Source organism: Macaca thibetana, chromosome 7 (genome assembly GCF_024542745.1).
Source record: "Macaca thibetana thibetana isolate TM-01 chromosome 7, ASM2454274v1, whole genome shotgun sequence".
Classification (NCBI taxonomy): Eukaryota; Metazoa; Chordata; class Mammalia; order Primates; family Cercopithecidae; genus Macaca; species Macaca thibetana.
The window spans coordinates 100798609-100810862 of NC_065584.1; the positions used below are offsets into that span (position 1 = coordinate 100798609).

The following is a 12254-nucleotide window of genomic DNA, read 5'->3' on the forward strand; positions in this document are numbered from 1 at the left end:
CTCTGGGAGAGCTCCTGAGAAACCCTCAGCACTTGTAGATTTATTGGTTTCTATCTAGCCCTTGCACTGCCTTGGTTTTCATTTACAAACTTATACTTTTGGCCGGACATGGTGGCCCACAATCTGCTTTCAGATTGTTTTTATTACCTTCATGAAAACTGAGATGTGTAGGGACCCTAGCTTGGGAACTATTCATTTAGCATAATTTCATCATTTTATATGTGAGATTCTAGATGAGCTTCTTTTAAGTACTTGAATAAGCCCATAGGTAGAAAACACTCAAATAGATGCTACATTGAAAACTTAAGTAACAACAATTGTGGAAAAGAAAATTCTATAGCTATAAAATGTAAATTTTAAATGCTTACAACAACAGGCCAGGTATGGTAGCTCATGCCTATACTCCCAGCACTTTGGGAGGCCAAGGCAGGCGGATCAGTTGAGGTCAGGAGTTTGAGACCAACCTGCCAGTATGGTGAAAGCCTATCTCTACTAAAAATACAAAAATTATCCAGGCATGGTGGTGTGCACCTGTAGTCCCAGCTACTCAGGTGGCTGAAGCAGGAGAATCGTTTGAACCTGGGATGTGGAGGTTGCAGTGAGCCGAGATCGTGCCACTGTACCCCAGCCTGGGCAACAGAGTGAGACTCCGTCTCAAAACAACAATAAATTAAAAATAAATAGGCCGGGCATGGTGGCTCACGCCTGTAATCCCAGCACTTTAGGAGGCCGAGGCGGTCAGATCACGAGGTCAGGAGATTGAGACCATCCTGGCTAACACAGTGAAACCCCGTCTCTACTAAAAATACCAAAAATTTGCCGGGCATCGTGGCGGGCGCCTGTAGTCCAAGCTTCGGGAGGCTGAGGCAGGAGAATGGCATGAACCTGGGAGGTGGAGCTTGCAGTGAGCTGAGATCGCGCCACTGCACTCCAGCCTGGGCTACAGAGTGACACTCTGTCTCAAAATAAATAAATAAGTAAATAATAAATAAATAAATGCTTACAACAAAATTTGTTTTCTTAAGATAAAAGTTTAAAAGCTAAACATATCTTGGAACAAATAAATTGAAATTTTGAATATATAGTTTTGTAAGATAATTAAAAATTTCATACATTGTATTCACGTAATTATACATAAAAGTATACATAAAGATGAACCCATCTAAAACAGATGCATCTTGGAGACAATTTTTAAATACTTTCTTAAAACCTGAGTCAGATTGGACATTGAGAGTCAGCATAATTGAAAGAGCTCAAGGTGGGGCGCAGTGGCTCATACCTGTAATCCTAGCACTTTGGGAGGCTGAGGTGCGTGGATCACTTGAGGCCAGGAATTTGAGACCAACGTGGTCAACATGATGAAACCCTGTCTCTACTAAAAATAGAAAAAATTAGCTGGGCCTGGTGGCATGTGCCTGTACTCCCAGCTACTTGGGAGGTTGAGGTGGGAGAATCACTTGAATCCAGGAGGCAGAGGTTGCAATGAGCCAAGATCGCACCTCTGCGCTCCAGCCTGGGCAACAGAGTGAGACCCTGTCTCAAAAAAAGAAAAAAAGCTCAAGATCTAGCATCAGGAAATCTGAGTTTGAGTCATGAATCTACCATCTGAAAAGTGATATTAGGTTGTAGAATTCAAATGTGAGAATGTGCTTTATACTACTGTTAACTGTATGTAGCAGGCTATAGAAATGTGTACATAATATGAGTTTATTTGAAAATTAAGGAAATATAGTGATAATGTATTTTAAAAATTGGGATAGAGTGCTTGCTTCATTCAGCAGCATATATTCTAAAAGTGGACCAATGCAGAAAAGATTAGCATTGCCACTGTGTAAGGATGACATGCAAATTGGTGAAGCATTCCATATTATAAAAAATAAGGAAAATTTTTTAAAAGAGAAAAAAAAATTGGGCCACAGTTATTAGAGAAAATGGACCTTTGAGATTTATATTAATAATACAAAAGACCAGTTTTATAATTTTTTAAAAATTATTTATTTATTTATTTATTTTTGAGACAGAGTCTTGTTCTGTTGCCAGGCTGGAGTGCAGTGGCACGATCTCAGCTCACCGCAACCTCCAACTCCCTGCTTCAAGCGATTCTTCTGCCTCACTCAGCCTCTCGAGTAGCTGGGATTACAGACACACACCCAGCTAATTTTTGTAGTTTTGGTAGAGACAGGGTTTTACCATGTTGGCCAAGATGGTCTTGATCTCCTGACCTTGTGATCTGCCTGCCTTGGCCTCCCAAAGTGCTGGGATTACAGGTGTGAACCACTGTGCCCGGCCTCTAACTTTATAATTTAATAGACATTTATTAAATATTTAGTGTACATTGGATTTGGTAAGATCAGATAAGTAAAATGTAAAAATAATAGGAACTAAAAAGTTTGATCTTTGTTTTTGTTTTTTTTTTTTGAGACAAGGTCTTGCTCTTAAACTGGAGTGCAGTGGTGTGATCACAGCTCACCGCAGCCTCCATCTCCCAGGCTTAACCCATCCTCCTACCTCAGCCTCCTGAGTAATGGGGCCTACAGGCATGCATCACCACATCTGGCTAATTTTTTAAATTTTTTAGAGATGAAGTCTCACCATGTTTTCCAGGCTGGTCTCGAACGTCTCAGCTTAGGCAGTCTTCCCACTTTGGCCTCCCAAATTGCTGGGATTACAGGTGTGAACCACTGGACCCAGCTGATCTTTGAAAAAATAAAAATTAATAAATAGTTGGCCTAATTGATATAAAGAAGATAGAAATAGAAAACATTGTTTTAAAGAGATGATATATACATAGTTATACTACCAATATATCTGAAATAGCTGACTACAAAAAATAACCGCACTGGCCTGGCACAGTGGCACGTGCCTATAATCCCAGCACTTTGGGAGACCAAGGAGGGTGGATCACTTGAGGCCAGGAGTTTGAGACCAGCCTGACCAACATGGTGAAACTTCATCTCTACTAAAAATAGAAAAATTAGCTGCGCATGGTGGCACATGCCTGTAATCCCAGCTGCTTGGCTACTTGGGTAGCTGAGGCATGAAAATCACTTGAACCTGGGAGGCAGAGGTTGCAGTGAGCTGAGATCACACCGTTGCACTCCAGCCTGAGCAACAGGGCAAGACTCTATCTCAAAAAATATGAAAACAAAAAACTGCCCAAATGAGGTCAACATAAAAGCACTGAAATAATATTAGGATAAATAATAGATGTTAAAAAAAAAAAAAAAAAAAAAGAACTGACTCCCTAATGGGGTCACAGTAGAATTTTTTAAAGTTGAAGTACATTAAAACCTGTATGTTGCATTCAGTTATTTTTTAAAACTTAGAACAAGGAATCCTACTACCTAAGCGTATTTCATGGAATAAATTGGTTATCATCCAAAAACCTGACTCTAAAAAGCAAGATGGGCCGTGCACAGTGGTTCACGCCTGTGATCCCAGCACTTTGGGAGGCCAAGGCGGGAGGATCACGAGGTCGGGAATTTGAGACCAGCCTGGCCAATGTGGTGAAACTCTGTCTCTACTAAAAATACAAACAAAATTAGCTGGGTGTGGTGGCCTGTGCCTGTAGTCCCAGCTACATGGGAGACTGAGGCAGAAGAATCACTTGAGCCTGGGAGGCGGAGGTTACAGTGAGGTGAGATTGCGCCACTGCACTCCAACCTGGGTGACAGAGTGAGACTGTGTCTCAAAAAACAAAAAAAAGGGGAAGATGTTTGTCAAATATTGCTTGTTAGTATTGGTATAAAATTACATACTAACTAAAATCTTAGCCAACAATCAGTTGAACCAAGGGATTGTGAAACCTGACTTTTTTTTCCTTTTTGACTCTCCCATTAACAAGCAATGTACCCTTAAACAAATCATCTAGGCTTTATTGGCCTTAAGGGTTTTTGTTTGTTTTGCATTTTGTCTCTTCTGTGTGTTGGGTGTTTTTGTTTTTTTTTTTAATCTACAAAGATACTAGATATTCTTTTCTAGCCCTAAAATTATTTCTTTAGCAGGAAAACTGCATACTATTAAATAGAAGAATTATACATTGTGTCCAAATAGTATTTATTCCCAAGAATGCAAGTCAGTGTAACAAAGAAAAATTAATAGTTGGCCGGACGCGGTGGCTCAAGCCTGTAATCTCAGCACTCTGGGAGGCCGAGACCGGCAGATCACAAGGTCAGAAGATTGAGACCATCCTGGCTAACACAGTGAAACCCTGTCTCTACTAAAAAATACAAAAAGACTAGCCGAGCGAGGTAGCGGGCGCCTATAGTCCCAGCTACTCAGGAGGCTGAGGTAGGAGAATGGCGTAAACCCGGGAGGCGGAGCTTGCAGTGAGCTGAGATCCGGCCACTGCACTCCAGCCTGGGAGACAGAGCGAGACTCCATCTCAAAAAAAAAAAAGAAAAAAAAAGAAAAAGAAAAATTAATAGTCTATTATAGCAGTAAGAAAAACTAATATAATAAAAATTAGTAGTTTCTGAGAGGAGTGATTATCCAAATTATATTAAATACACTCTTAAACTGGAATAAGCATTTTTGATTAAAAGTACACATTTATTAATTGTTTACTTTCTGAAGAAATGAATATAGTTATGTGGTTCAGAATTCAGAGACACACTATGAGTATGCAGGTTGAATATCCCTTTGAACTGCTTGGGACCAGAAGTGTTTTGGATTTTGGACTTTTTCACATTTGGGAATATTTGCATTATACTTACCCTAAATCTGAAAGTCCAAAACCTGAAATGCCCAATGAGCATTTCCTTTGAGCATCATGTCGGCACACAAAATTTTGGATTTTGTAGTGTTTTGGATTTCAGATTTTTGGATTTCGAGTGTTCAACCTGTATGGTGAAAAATATCCTCCTTCCCCTTTCCCCTCATCACTTAGTTTACTTTCCCTGAAGCAATCAATTTTAGTTTCAAAACCAAGAGCCAAGAAACCAGAGCCACTGTTGTCTCAGGGTAAAATCTGTAGGCATTTGTGAATACTCTTGTTGAGTGTTTCATCCAGGTGCAGTGGCTCATACCTATAATCCCAACCCTTTGGGAGCCTGAGGCAGGAGGATCACTTGAGCTCAGAAGTTCAAGACCAGCCTGGGCACCATAGTGAGACCTACCTAGTCCCTATAAAAAATCAGGTGGTGTGCCCCTGTGGTCCCAGCTACTCATGTGGCTAAAGCAGGAGGACTTCTTGAGCCCAAGAGGTTGAGGTTTCAATGAGCCATATTCACGCCACTACACTCCAGCTTGAGTGACAGAGCGAGACTCTGTCTCAAAAAAAAAAAGGAATATCTTTTATTGTTTACTCTAATTTTAACAAACATTCGTAGTGAGTGATACAAAAACAAATGAAGAAGTGACATAGTAAAGAAAGACAGAGAGATAAGTTATGTAAGGTGGCTGGATTATGGACATAGAAAATCTTTTTAAAAAATTATAAGTAAGGAAATTATATCAGCAAAATGACAGAATATGAGATAAAGCCAACAAAATTAAATTTCCTGTTTCTGAGAAAACAGCTAGAAAATTCATAATTAAAGAAGTCTCATTTACGGTAGTAATAAAGGATAGTTAGTGCTTGGGAATGAACTTGGTATGGAATACTTGACATTGATTCCAATAAAATTATAAAATCTTAAAGGAGAAACAAAGGAATAGTTGGAACAAATGGAGCTACAAACTCTCCCCTTGTTGGAAAGAGTCAAGCAAAGATGACAGTAGTCCCAAAGGTGGTGAGCAACACATCAAATGGAAAACCAAGTATAATTCCATCAGGAGAGTTTATAGAACTCGGTAAAGGCAAAATATATCAGGGAAAAGGAGTGGCCAAGAAATGCAAAAGTATATTCTAGGGAAAAAGGACAGTGATGGGAGATTTGCTTTACTAGGTTTCAGAATATATAATAGTTACAGATGAATTGATTAGAAAATCGAAATCAGTTGGAAACAACTGGAACTAATAATAGAGTTCTGTAAGGTGACTGAATACAAGTTTAACATATGGAAATTAGTAGCTTTTGGCCAAGCGCAGTGCATCACGCCTGTAATCCCAGCCCTTTGGGAGGCCAAGGTGGGCAGATCACTTGAGGTCAGGAATTTGAGACCCGCCTAGCCAACATGGAGAAACCCCGTCTCTATTAAAAAATACAAAAAATTAGCCAGGTGTGGTGACACGTGCCTGTAATCCTAGCTACTTGGGAGGCTGAGGTAGGAGAAACTCTTGAACCTGGGAGGTGGGGGTTGCGGTGGGCTAAGATTGTACTCTGGCCTGGGCAACAAGAGCGAAACTCTGTCTCAAAAAAAAAAAAAAAAGGTCAAAGCAGAACGGGGGGTAAAATGAGTGTTCTCAGCTGATTCAGGTAGCAGAGCACCTAGGATAACAGACACTGGATACTTTGTTTCTTTTTTTTTTTTAATTAATATGAATAAAACTACTGTAAGTCTTTATGCAAACTGTTATGCCTATTCATACCCTGCTAAAACCAGAATACCTGGGTCAAAGGGAATTAGTATTTCTAATCATAATGCGTATTGCTAGATAGATATTTAGAAAGAGTATGTTAGCCAGGCACGGTGGCTCACACCTGTAATCCCAGCACTTTGGGAGGCCGAGGCGGGCAGATCACCTGAGGTCAGAAGTTCAAGACCAGCCTGGCTAACATGGTGAAACCCCGTCTCTACTAAAAATACAAAAAATTAGCCGTGTGTGGTGGCATGCGCCTGTAATCCCAGCTACTCGGGGGGCTGAGGCAGGAGAATTGCTTGAACCTGGGAGGTGGAGGTTGCAGTAAGCTGAGATTGTGCCATTGTGCTCCAGCCTGGGTGACATATCTCAAAAAAAAAAAAAAAAATGAAGAGTATGTTAATTTATAATGCCTCCAGTACTATATAAGTTTGTTTCCTTGTAACTCTAGTACTGAAGTGTATCATTTTAAATTTCTACTCAGAGATAGAGGTACCTCACATATTTGAATTTTTATTAATCATGCTTTTTCCATATGTGAGTTTATAATTTTATTTTCCATGTCAGCCTTCTGTAATATAATTGAACCACTTGTCCAGTGAAGTCTAGATCCTGGCTTATAATATCATATTTTATATATTCTAAGGTGCACATTTTATCACACTTTAATAACTCTAAAATCTGGATGTGTGTTATAGTGGGTGACATCTTACAATTATAATTGACAGCATTTTTTTTTTCTTTGTTAGCAGATAAAACAATGGTTTGCCTTATCATCAACAAATAAGTAAATCTCTGTGTATTTTGAGTTTATTTTAAAACTTATTTTTTTCAAACTAATTATTGTCTAACTTATTATATTAAGTGTAAATAATCCATTTTTACCTCCCCTTGTTGAATAAACTCTAATGTTGTATACTGTATTAAGTTTAGAGTAAAACTCAGGCCCCCTATTATAGCCTGTAAGGCCCAGCATGGTCTGGCTCCTTTGCCTCTCTCTCCCCTCACTGGATACACTCTCATCTTCACTGTGCTCTGGCCTTCTTGCTGTTCTTCAAACACAAGTACATTTTTGCCTCCAGGCCTTTGTACTTGTTCTGTCCCCTGGAATACTCTCATCTATGTTCCTTCACTTCAGCTCTTCAAATGACTGATGACTTTTATCATTTATGTCTCAGCTCGAATTTTAATCCTTAGACAGACTTCCTTGACATTCTATCTGAAGTAACCCCCATCACATCATCCTGTTTACTTCCTTCAGGGCACTTAGGACAATAGAAGATACCTCATTTCATTTGCCTCCTTATTCTTCCCACACCCAGAATATAAACTCGATAAGAACATGACTTGTTGACTGTGGTGTCAACAATGTCAAACTCTGTCTCTACTAAAAATGGTCAACAATGGTATGTTCCTGGCATGTAGTCATCACACCTTTCACATTGGTTGAATAAACATTTAATACATAGTTGGATTTAGTTTTTACTCTTCATTTCTTCATTTTATTCCACTGAGTTACATTTTTCTTTCTGCATTACTTTCTTGTTGTTTTATTTATTGTTTCTTTTCTTTTTCTTTTTTTTTTTTCTGAGACGGAGTCTTGCTCTGTTGCCCAGGCTGGAGTGCAGTGGCTCAAACTCGGCTCACTGCAATCTCTGCCTCCTGGGTTCAAGCGATTCTCCTGCTTCAGCCTCTTGAATAGGTGGGACTATGGGCGCCCACCACCGCATCTGACTAATTTTTGTATTTTTAGTAGACACGGGGTTTCACTATGTTGACCAAGCTGGTCTCAAACTCCTGACCTCGGCCTCCCAAAGTGCTGGGATTACAGGCGTGAGCCACCGCACCCAGCTATTTATTGTTTCAATATAGTTTCACATACCTAGTAAGACTAGTTATTCCCCTTTGTGGCAGTTGTTTTTCAACACATTCTCTGATATTTGTAACTATTTATTCATCCATGTATATTCTTGAATAATTTGTAAAGGTCCCAAAAAGTCCCTGTTGGATTATAATTATAATTAGAAGTGAATTAACAGTTAGCATTTCCCTCTTGTTTATTCATTTCTTCTTTTGAAACTTACGTTACTTTTATTTATTTTTTATTTTTTGGAGACAGAGTCTCACTTCGTCACCCAGACTCCAGTGAACTCTAGATCCTGGCTTATATTATCATATTTTATATATGCTAAGGTGCACATTTTATCATACTTTAATAACTCTAAAATCTGAGATCACACCACTGCACACTGGGCGACAAGAGTGAGATTGCATCTCAAAAAAAAGAAAAAAAATGAAGAGCATGTTAATTTATAATGCCTCCAGTACTATATAAGTTTGTTATGTAATTTGGAATCTCACTCTTGTCGCCCAGAGTGCAGTGATGTGATCTCAGCTCACTGCAACCTAACCTTGAGGTTAGGAGTTCGAAACCAGCTTGGCGCCACATGGTGAAACTCTGTCTCTACTAAAAATGCAAAAAAATTAGCCAGGAGTGGTGATGGGTGCCTGTAGTCCCAGCTACTGAGGAGGCTGAAGCTGGATAATCACTTGAACCCAGGAGGTGGAGGTTGCAATGAGCCGAGATTGTGCCACTGCACTCCAGCCTGGGTGACAGAGTGAGACCCCAAAAAATAAAAATTAATAAAAATTAAAAGTAATCACACTCTATATATAGTTCTAAAACTTTCCTTTTCATCATTTAAGTTCTGGAGCTTTTTCCACATGCATTTTTTTTATGGTGTGTGATTTTCTATAATATGAATGTATTCATATCTTCATCTTTGATTCATCATGCTGCTTGTGTGAAGGGGTGGCCTACCCCTCCACACCTGTGGGCATTTCTCGTTAGGTAGAACGAGAGACTTGAGAAAAGAAATGAGACACAGAGACAAAGTACAGAGAAAGAAAAAATGGGCCCAGGGGATGGCGCTCAGCATACAGAGGACCCACGCGGGCACTGGTCTCTGAGTTCCCTTAGTATTTATTGGTAATTATCTTTACCATCTTAAAGAAAAGGAAGTGGCAGGATAATAGGATTATTATAGGGAGAAAGCAGTAAGACATATGAATAAAGATCTCTGTGACATGAATAAGTTTAAGGAAAAGTACTGTGCCTTGATATGCATATGTAAACATCTCCATAAACCTTTTTAGTGCATAAAGAGCAGCATTGCACTAGCAAGTCCCACCTTTCGCCCTAAGGCGGTTTTCTCTTTTCTCAGTAAACAGAACATACAATCGGGTTTTATACCGAGATGTTCCATCGCCCAGGGACGGGCAGGAGACAGATGCTTTTCTCTATCTCAACTGCCAGCAACCGCCAAGAGGCCTTCTTTCCTCTTGTACTGGTCCTCCTCAGCACAGACCCTTCACGGGTGTCAGGCTGGGGGACGATCAGGTCTTTCCCTTCCCACGAGGCCATATTTCAGACTTTCACATGGGGAGAAACCTTGGACAATAGCTAGGTTTTCTAGGCAGAGGTCTAGAAGTGTGGGAGTCCCTGAGTACTTGAGATTAAGAGAATGGTGATGGCTTTTAACCAACAAGCTGCCTTCAGGCACTTGTTTAACAAAGCACACCCTGCACAGCCCAAAATCCTTTAAACCTTGAGTCACCATAGCACATGTCTCTTGCAAGGACAAGGTTGGGGGCAGGGTCACAGATTAACAGCATCTCAAATACAGAACAAAATGGAGTCTCTTATGTCTGCTTCTTTCTATATAGACACAGTAACAAGCTGATCTCTTTCTTTTCCCCACACTTGTGGGCATCTATGTTTTTCCCAATTTCTTGCTATTGCAAAGGATGCTGCAATGACATCCTTCCATGTGCATCTGTATGCACATATGTTAATTCCCATAGTACAGATTTCTCAATTGGAATTGCTGCTTTAATAAGGGTATGTGTTTTTTAAATGAATAGATACTGCTGAATTGCCTCCAAACAAAGGCTTTGCTTTTGATACTTGTACTAATGGAATGTAATAAGAATGTATCTGTTTACCTGTAACCTCACCGACTTTTGAATATTAGAATATTAAGAATATTTTCACGCTGGGTGCAGTGGCTCACGCTTGTAATCCCAATACTTTGAGAGGCCAAAGCAGGAGGATCGCTTAAACCCTGGAGTTTGAGACCAGCCTGGGCAGCATAGTGAGACTTTGTCTGTACAAAAAAATTAACCTGGCTGGGTGCAGTGGCCCACGCCCGTAATCCCAACACTTAGGGAGACCAAAGCAGGCAGATCACTTGAGGTCAGGAGTTGGAGACCAGCCTGGCTAACATGGTGAAACCTTGTCTCTACTAAAAGTACAAAAATTAGCTGGGCCATGGTGCGGGACATCTGTAATCCCAGCTGCTCAGGAGGCTGAGGCGGGAGAATCACTTGAACCTGGGAGGTGGAGGTTGCAACGGCCTGAGATCATGCCACTGCACTCCAGCCTGGGTGACAGAGACCCTGTATCAAAACAAACACAATAACAACAAAGAAAATTAGCCTGGGGTGGTAGCATGCCTCTATGATTCTCAGCTACTTGGGAGGCTGAGATTGAAGGATTGCTTGAGCCTAGGAGATCAAGGCTGCAGTGAGCTATGATTACACCACTGCACTCCAGCCTGCATGACAGACCAAGACCTTGTCTCAAAAATAAGATAAGAATATTTTCAAATGTTTGCCAATCTGATGGGTGAAAAAATGCAAATTCATTGTTTTCACTAGAGTTTCCCTGAATAGTAGTGAGGCTGCATATCTTTGGTATTTGGAAATGTCTATGATATTTGTCCACTTATCAAATGGCTCATTTGTTTTGTTTGTAAGTTGGATTCTTTCCTAATTGTATGGATATTCTTTTTTTTGTTATATTTATTGCAAATATTTTCTCCTAGTCCATTGGTCTTTTTACTTTATGTAGATACATCTGGAAGTTGTTTTCTTCATAGCTCCCAAGGTATGAAAATATTCTCCAATAGTTCTGCTGGTTTTTTTCCTTTGGAGAAAACCATTTTTATTATCATCACCACCCAGCTTATTTGTGCTGGGTTATGTACCAGTGGCAAGATCTTCTAACGAACATCTGCATAACATTTCTTTTATGTTTTAAAAGATGAAAATAACTGTACAAGGTTAAGTACAAAAGTACACAAGATAACAGACACAAAAAAAATGCATGTATGAGATTTCATTCTACCTACAGCATTTTATGTTCAAAAAGTAGAATTCATGAACCAAAAAATATTGTCCTTCTATAGTCCTGTCAGGTTTAGTGGAAGTGAGTTTAACATGATTACAACACCTATATCACTGATCTGATATTTATGGAAAAAATCTTATTTTTCAATAAATTAAAGCCAATGCAAATGGGAATAGCATTTCAGTTTTTTGGTGTTTTTCTTTTTTTTTAACTTTTATTTTGAGACAGAGTCTTACTCTGTTGCCCAGGATGGAGTGCAGTGGCATGATCTTGGCTCACTGTGACCTCCGCCTCCCAGGTTCAAGCAATTCTTGTGGCTCAGCCACCAAGCCACCCAGGGTTTCACCATGTTGGCCAGAGTGGTCTCAAACTCCTGGCCTCAAGTGATCCACCTGCCTCAGCCTCCCAAAGTGCTGGGATTACAGGCGTGAGTCACCGCGCCCAGCCACGTTTCAGCTTTATGAGATAGAGATATGAACATGGATGGTGGTGATGGTTGCACATTATGAACGTTATCGAATGCTACTGAATTGTACACTTAAAAAATGGCTATGATGGTAAATTTTATGTTATGTGTATTTTACCACAGCTTAAAAAAAA

The 12254-nt window shown here is 39.9% G+C and overlaps 1 protein-coding gene and 1 non-coding gene across 2 annotated transcripts in view; both read left to right on the forward strand.

The window, feature by feature from the left end:
• The window catches only part of AP3S2 (adaptor related protein complex 3 subunit sigma 2), a 68936-nt gene that overhangs the window by 6240 nt on the left and 50442 nt on the right, over positions 1–12254 (forward strand). The gene's annotated exons all lie outside the window — the stretch shown is intronic.
• On the forward strand, positions 1766–1872 carry LOC126960187 (U6 spliceosomal RNA). Its single transcript, XR_007727775.1, has one exon. It is a non-coding gene; the product is annotated as a U6 spliceosomal RNA (small nuclear RNA).